The sequence below is a fragment of the Arachis hypogaea genome, chromosome 5 (assembly GCF_003086295.3).
Source record: "Arachis hypogaea cultivar Tifrunner chromosome 5, arahy.Tifrunner.gnm2.J5K5, whole genome shotgun sequence".
Taxonomy (NCBI): Eukaryota; Viridiplantae; Streptophyta; class Magnoliopsida; order Fabales; family Fabaceae; genus Arachis; species Arachis hypogaea.
Genome location: NC_092040.1, coordinates 53,678,632 through 53,686,520, shown reverse-complemented (window position 1 = coordinate 53,686,520; position 7,889 = coordinate 53,678,632). Strand labels below are relative to the sequence as shown.

General features: G+C 39.8%; 1 non-coding gene across 1 annotated transcript; it reads right to left on the bottom strand.

Annotated features, from left to right (window-relative positions):
* Window positions 1-3,730: 3,730 nt before the first annotated feature.
* Window positions 3,731-3,838, bottom strand: LOC112804283 (small nucleolar RNA R71). The gene has a single exon (XR_003202898.1). It is a non-coding gene; the product is annotated as a small nucleolar RNA R71 (small nucleolar RNA).
* Window positions 3,839-7,889: the final 4,051 nt, after the last annotated feature.

Sequence of the window (7,889 nt, the reverse complement as noted above, 5' to 3'; positions counted from 1 at the left end):
ATTCTCTTCTTTTTATCTTATTTGATTTTCAGTTGCTTGGGGACAAGCAACAATTTAAGTTTGGTGTTGTGATGAGCGGATAATTTGTACGCTTTTTGGCATTGTTTTTAGTATGTTTTTAGTATGTTCTAGTTAGTTTTTAGTATATTTTTATTAGTTTTTAGTTAAAACTCACTTTTCTGGACTTTACTATGAGTTTGTGTGTTTTTCTGTGATTTTAGGTATTTTCTTGCTAAAATTGAGGGACCTGAGCAAAAATCTGATTCAGAGACTAAAAAGGACTGCAGATGCTGTTGGATTCTGACCTCCCTGCACTCAAAGTAAATTTTCTGAAGCTACAGAAGCCCAATTGGCGTGCTCTCAATGGCGTTGGAAAGTAGACATCCTGTGCTTTCCAGAAATGTATAATAGTCCATACTTTGCCCGAGATTTGATGGCCCAAACCGGCGTTCCAAATCAGCTCAAGAATGCCCGGCGTTAAACGCCGGAACTGGCACAAGAATGGGAGTTAAACGCCCAAACTGGCACCAAAGCTGGCGTTTAACTCCAAGAAGAGTCTCTACACGAAAATGCTTCAATGCTCAGCCCAAGCACACACCAAGTGGGCCCGAAAGTGGATTTTTATGTCATTTACTCATCTTTGTAAACATTAGGCTACCAGTTCTCTATAAGTAGGACCTTTTGCTATTGTATTTTTATCTTTAGATCTTTGAATCTTTGAATCATTTTAGATCTTTTGATCACGTTTGGAGGCTGGCCTCACGGCCATGCCTAGACCTTGTTCTTATGTATTTTCAACAGTGGAGTTTCTACACACCATAGATTAAGGTGTGGAGCTCTACTGTACCTCGAGTATTAATGCAATTACTATTGTTCTTCTATTCAATTCAGCTTATTCTTGTTCTAAGATATTCATTTGCACCCAATAACATGATGGATGTGATGATTATGTGACACTCATCATCATTCTCACTTATGAACGAGTGCCTGACAACCACTTCTGTTCTACAAGCAAACAAGGCTTGAATGTTTTTCTCTTGGATCCCTTAATCGGAATCTTCGTGGTATAAGCTAGAACTGATGGCGGCATTCAAGAGAATCCGGAAGGTCTAAACCTTGTCTGTGGTATTCTGAGTAGGATTCAATGATTGAATGACTGTGACGAGCTTCAAACTCGCGATTGTGGGGCGTTAGTGACAGACGCAAAAGAATCACTGGATTCTATTCCGACATGATCGAGAACCAACAGCTGAATAGCCGTGCCGTGACAGGGTGCGTTGAAAATTTTCATTGAGAGGATGGGAGGTAGCCACTGACAACGGTGAAACCCTACATACAGCTTGCCATGGAAAGGAGTAAGAAGGATTGGATGAAGACAGTAGGAAAGCAGAGAGACAAAAGGGACAAAGCATCTTCATACACTTGTCTGAAGTTCTTACCAATGAAATACATAAGTATCTTATCTTTATGTTTTATTCATACATCATCCATAATCATTTGAGTTTGCCTGACTAAGATTTACAAGGTGACCATAGCTTGCTTCATACCAACAATCTCTGTGGGATCGACCCTTACTCGCGTAAGGTTTATTACTTGGACGACCCAGTACACTTGCTGGTTAGTTGTGCGAAGTTGTGATAAAGAGTTGAGATTACAATTGTGCGTACCATGTTGATGGCGCCATTGATGATCACAATTTCGCCCACCAAGTTTTTGGCGCCGTTGTCGGGGATTGTTTGAGTTTGGACAACTGACAGTTCATCTTGTTGCTTAGATTAGGTATTTTTTTTCAGAGTTCTTAAGAATGAATTCTAGTGTTTCAAGGTGATGTTCTTATCATCACCAAAGCTGATTGATCTTCATCAATTTAGCTCTTGAATGCAATGTCCTGCTGAAGCTTGTTCAGCCATGTTTAATTTCTTTAGACTGAAGCTTTAGACTAACATTGCATGATTCCTGGAATTCTCATTAAGAATTTTGATATTTTTATTTTTCCTCTTCACTTAATTTTCGAAAAATCCAAAAAAAATTACAAAATCATAAAAACCAAAAATATTTTATGTTTCTTGTTGAGTTTAGAGTCTCATGTTAAGTTTGGTGTCAATTGCATGTTTCTGTTCTTCTTGCATTCATTCATGTGTCTTAAGTGATCTTCAAGATGTTCTTGATGATATCATTACTCTGATCTTTAGATTCTCTTGACTTGAGTGTTTTGTGTTTCTCATATGCATTCTCATTTTGTTGTGTCAATGGTATACAAACTGCTAAGTTTGGTGTCTTGCATGCATTGTTATTTGATTTTAGTTACATGTTGATTATTAAAAAATCAAAAAAATTTTTTAATTTGTGTCTTTTCAAGTCAATAATACAGAGAATTGAAGATTCAGAACATACTGCAGAGGAATTACACAGGAAAAGCTGGGCGTTCAAAATGCCCAGTGAGGAAGGCAAACTGGCGTTTAAACGCCAGAATGTGTACCATTCTGGGCGTTTAACGCCAGGATGGCACGAGAAGGAAGATTTTGTTTTCAAATCAAATTTTTTTTAGTTTTCAAAATCTTTTCAAAATCAAATCTTTTTCAAATCAAATTTTTTTTCAATTAAATCTTTTTCAAAATCAATTTCTTTCTATTTTCAAAAATACTTGCTATCAATTAATGATTTGATTCAACATTTCAAGTATGTTGCCTTTTCTGTTGGGAAAGGTTTAATGTTTGAATCATATCTTTTCTTGTTAGCTAAGTTATTACTTTTTAAAATCAAATCTTTTTAAAATGTTTTTCAAATCATATCTTCTCAATCACATCTTTTTAAAACCAATCATATCTTCCTAATCACATCTTTTTCAAAATAGTTTTCAATCATATCTTTTTAATTTCTAATTTCAAAATCTTTTTCAAAAATCACTTTACTTCTTTCTCAATCTTGGTTTTCGAAAATCAATTAAAGTTTTTCAAAATGTTTTTAAAATCTTTTTAAATTATTTTCAAAAATTTCTTTCCCTCTTCTCACATCCTCCTATTTATGGACTAACACTATTCCTTAATGCACAATTCGAACTCCATCTTTCTTGATAAGTTCGAATTTTCTTCCTCTTCCTTCCATTTTTCTTTTCCTCTGACACCTCAAGGAATCTCTATACTGTGACATAGAGGATTCCATATTTTCTTGTTCTCTTCTCTTGCATATGAGCAGGAGCAAAGACAAAAGCATTCTTGTTGAGGCTGATCCTGAACCTGAAAGGACCTTGAAGCGAAAGCTAAGAGAAGCTAAGGCACAATTCTCTGTAGAGGACCTAACAGAAATCTTCAAAGAAGAAGAACCCATGGCAGCTGAAAACAACAACAATGCTAACAATGCAAGGAAAGTGCTGGGTGACTTTACTGCACCTACTCCCGACTTCTATGGGAGAAGCATCTCTGTCCCTGCCATTGGAGCAAACAATTTTGAGCTTAAGCCTCAATTAGTTTCTCTAATGCAACAGAATTGCAAGTTTCATGGACTTCCATTGGAAGATCCTCATCAGTTTTTAGCTTAATTCTTGCAAATCTGTGACACTGTCAAGACCAATGGGGTTGACCCTGAGGTCTACAGACTTATGCTATTCCCTTTTGCTGTAAGAGACAGAGCTAGGATATGGTTGGACTCACAACCTAAAGAAAGCCTGAACTCTTGGGAAAAGCTAGTCAATGCCTTCTTGGCAAAGTTCTTTCCACCTCAAAAATTGAGTAAGCTTAGAGTGGAAGTCCAAACCTTCAGACAGAAGGAAGGAGAATCCCTCTATGAAGCTTGGGAAAGATACAAACAATTAATCAGAAAGTGTCCCTCTGATATGCTTTCTGAATGGAGCATCATAGGTATTTTCTATGATGGTCTGTCTAAACTGTCCAAGATGTCTTTGGATAGCTCTGCTGGAGGATCTCTTCATCTGAAGAAGACGCTTACAGAAGCTCAAGAACTAATTGAAATGGTTACAAATAACCAATTCATGTATACTTCTGAAAGGAATTCTGTGAACAATGGGACTAATCAGAAGAAAGGAGTTCTTGAGATTGATACTCTGAATGCCATATTGGCTCAGAACAAGATATTGACTCAGCAAGTCAATTTGATTTCTCAAAGTCTTTCTGGAATGCAAAATGCACCAGGCAGTAATAAGGAAGCTTCATCTGAAGAAGAAGCTTATGATCCTGAGAACCCTTCAATGGAAGAGGTGAATTACATGGGAGAACCCTATGGAAACACCTATAATCCTTCATGGAGAAATCATCCAAATCTCTCATGGAAGGATCAACAGAGACCTCAACAAGGTTTCAACAACAATAATGGTGGAAGAAACATGTTTAGCAATGGCAAGCCTTTTCCATCATCTTCTCAGCAACAGACAGAGAGTTCTAAGTAGAACACCTCTGACTTAGCAACCATGGTCTCTGATCTAATCAAAACCACTCAAAGTTTCATGACTGAAACAAGGTCCTCCATTAGAAACTTGGAGGCACAAGTGGGTCAACTGAGCAAGAAAATTACTGAACTCCCTCCTAGTACTCTTCCAAGCAATACAGAAGAAAATCCAAAAGGAGAGTGCAAAGCCATCAACATGGCCGAATTTGGAGAGGAGGGAGAGGCAGTGAACACCACTGAGGAAGACCTCAATGGACGTCCATTGGCCTCCAATGAGTTCCCCAATGAGGAACCATGGGAATCTGAGGCTCAAAATGAGACCATAGAGATTCCATTGGATTTACTTCTGCCATTCATGAGCTTTGATGAGTATTCTTCCTCTGAAGAGGATGAGTATCTCACTGAAGAGCAAGTTGCTAAATACCTTGGAGTAATCATGAAGCTAAATGACAAGTTATTTTGTAATGAGACTTGGGAGGATGAACCTCATTTGCTCACCAAAGAACTGGATGACTTGTCTAGGCAGAAACTACCTCAAAAGAGACAAGATCCTGGGAAGTTCTCAATACCTTGAGCCATAGGCACCATGACCTTCAAGAAGGCCTTGTGTGACCTAGGGTCAAGTGTAACCTCATGCCTCTCTCTGTAATGGAGAAGCTAGGGATCTTTGAGGTGCAAGCTGCAAAAATCTCACTAGAGATGGCAAACAATTCAAGAAAACAAGCTTATGGACTTGTAGAGGATGTTCTGGTAAAAGTTGAAGACCATTACATCCCTGCTGATTTCATAGTCCTAGAGACTGGGAAGTGCATGGATGAGTCCATCATCCTTGGCAGAACCTTCCTAGTAACAGCAAAGGCTGTGATTGATGTTGATAGAGGAGAATTGATCATTCAAGTGAATGAAGAATCCTTTGTGTTTAAGACTCAAGGATATCCCTCTGTCACCATGGAGAGGAAGCATGAAGAGCTTCTCTCAAAACAGAGTCAAAGAGAGCCCCCACAGTCAAACTCTAAGTTTGGTGTTGGGAGGCCACAACCAAATTCTAAGTTTGGTGTTGAACCTCCACATTCAAACTCTAAGTTTGGTGTTGGGAGGTTCCAACATGGCTCTGAGCATCTGTGAGGCTCCATGAGAGCCCTCTGTCAAGCTACTGACATTAAAGAAACGCTTGTTGGGAGGCAACCCAATGTTATATTTTATATATTTTCCTTTGTTATTTTTATGTTTTCTGTAGGTTGATGATCATGAGAAGTCACAAAATCAATTGAAAAAGGCAAAAACAGAAAGAAAAACAACACACCCTGGAGGAGAATTTGCTGGCGTTTGAATGCCAGTAAGGCTAGCAGATGGGCGTTTAACGCCCAGTCTAGCACCATTCTGGGCGTTTAACGGCAGAAACGGGCACCAGACTGGCGTTAAACGCCAGGAAAGCGCAAGAAGTTGGCGTTAAACGCCAGAAATGGGCACCAGCCCGGCGTTTAACGCCAGAATTGGCACAGGAAGCAATTTTGCTCGCCACTTGGTGCAGGGATGACTTTTCCTTGACACCTCAGGATCTGTGGACCCCACAGGATCCCCACCTACCCCACCACTCTCTCTCTTCTTCACCCATTCACCAATCACCTCAACACCTCTTCCCCAAAAACCCTTCACCTATCAAATCCCATCTTTCTCTTCACCACTCACATCCATCCTTCATAAAACCCCACCTACCTCACCATTCAAATTCAAACCACTTTCCCACCCAAACCCACCCTCCCATAGCCGAACCCTACCCCTCTCTTCACCCCTATATAAACCCCTCTTCACTCCTTCATTTTCACACAACCTAAACACCCCTTCTCCCCCATTGGCCGAACAACATAGCCATTTCCATCTCCTTCATTTCTTCTTCTTCTACTCTCTTCTTTCTTCTTTTGCTCGAGGACGAGCAAACCTTTTAAGTTTGGTGTGGTAAAAGCATTGCTTTTTGTTTTTCCATAACCATTTATGGCATTCAAGGCTGGAGAAACCTCTAGAAAGAGGAAAGGGAAGGCAAAAGCTTCCACCTCCGAGTCATGGGAGATGGAGAGATTCATCTCAAGGGTGCATCAAGACCACTTCTATGAAGTTGTGGCCTTGAAGGAGGTGATCCCCGAGGTCCCTTTCAAACTCAAAAAGAGTGAATATCCGGAGATCCGACATGAGATTCGAAGAAGAGGTTGGGAAGTTCTTACCAACCCCATTCAACAAGTCGGAATCTTAATGGTTCAAGAGTTCTATGCCAATGCATGGATCACCAAGAACCATGATCAAAGTGTGAACCCGGACCCAAAGAATTGGCTTACTATGGTTCGGGGGAAATACTTGGATTTTAGTCCGGAAAATGTACGGTTGGCATTCAACTTGCCCATGATGCAAGGAGATGAACACCCTTACACTAGAAGGGTCAACTTTGATCAATGGTTGGACCAAGTCCTCACAGTCATTTGTGAAGAGGGCGCCCAATGGAAGAGAGATTCAAGAGGAAAGCCGGTTCAACTGAGAAGGCATGACCTCAAGCCTGTGGCTAGGGGATGGTTGGAGTTTATCCAACGCTCAATCATTCCCACTAGCAACCGGTCCGAAGTTACTATAGACCGGGCTATCATGATTCATAGCATCATGATTGGAGAAGAAATAGAGGTTCATGAGGTTATATCCCAAGAACTTTATAAGGTGGCGGACAAGCCCTCTACCTTGGTAAGGTTAGCCTTTCCTCATCTCATTTGTCACCTCTGTTATTTAGTTGGAGATGACATAGAGGGAGACATCCCTATTGATGAGGACAAGCCCATCACTAAGAAGAGGATGGAGCAAACAAGAGACCCCTCTCATCATCAAATCCCTGAGATGCCTCAAGGGATGCCCTTTCCTCCACAAAACTATTGGGAGCAACTGAACACCTCCCTAGGAGAATTGAGTTCTAATATGGGACAACTAAGGGTGGAGCACCAAGAACACTCCATCCTCCTCCATGAAATTAGAGAAGATCAAAGAATCATGAGAGAGGAGCAACAAAGACAAGGAAGAGACATTGAGGAGCTCAAGCACTCCATAAGATCTTCAAGAGGAAGAACAAGCCGCCATCACTGAGGTGGACCCGTTCTTTAATCTCCTTGTTCCTTATTTTCCTGTTTTTCGAAAATTATGCTTATGTTTATCTATGTTTGTGTCTTATGATCATTAGTGTCTTAGTGTCTATGCCTTAAAGTTATGAATGTCCTATGAATCCATCACCTTTCTTGAATGAAAAATGTTCTTAATTGAAAAAGAGAAGAATTGCATGAATTTTGAATTTTATAACAGTTTAATTATTTTGATGTGGTGGCAATACTTTTGTTTTCTGAATGTATGCTTAAACAGTGCATATGTCTTTTGAATTTGTGGTTCATGAATGTTGGCTCTTGAAAGAATGATGAAAAAGGAGACATGTTACTGAGGATCTAAAAAATCATAAAAATGAT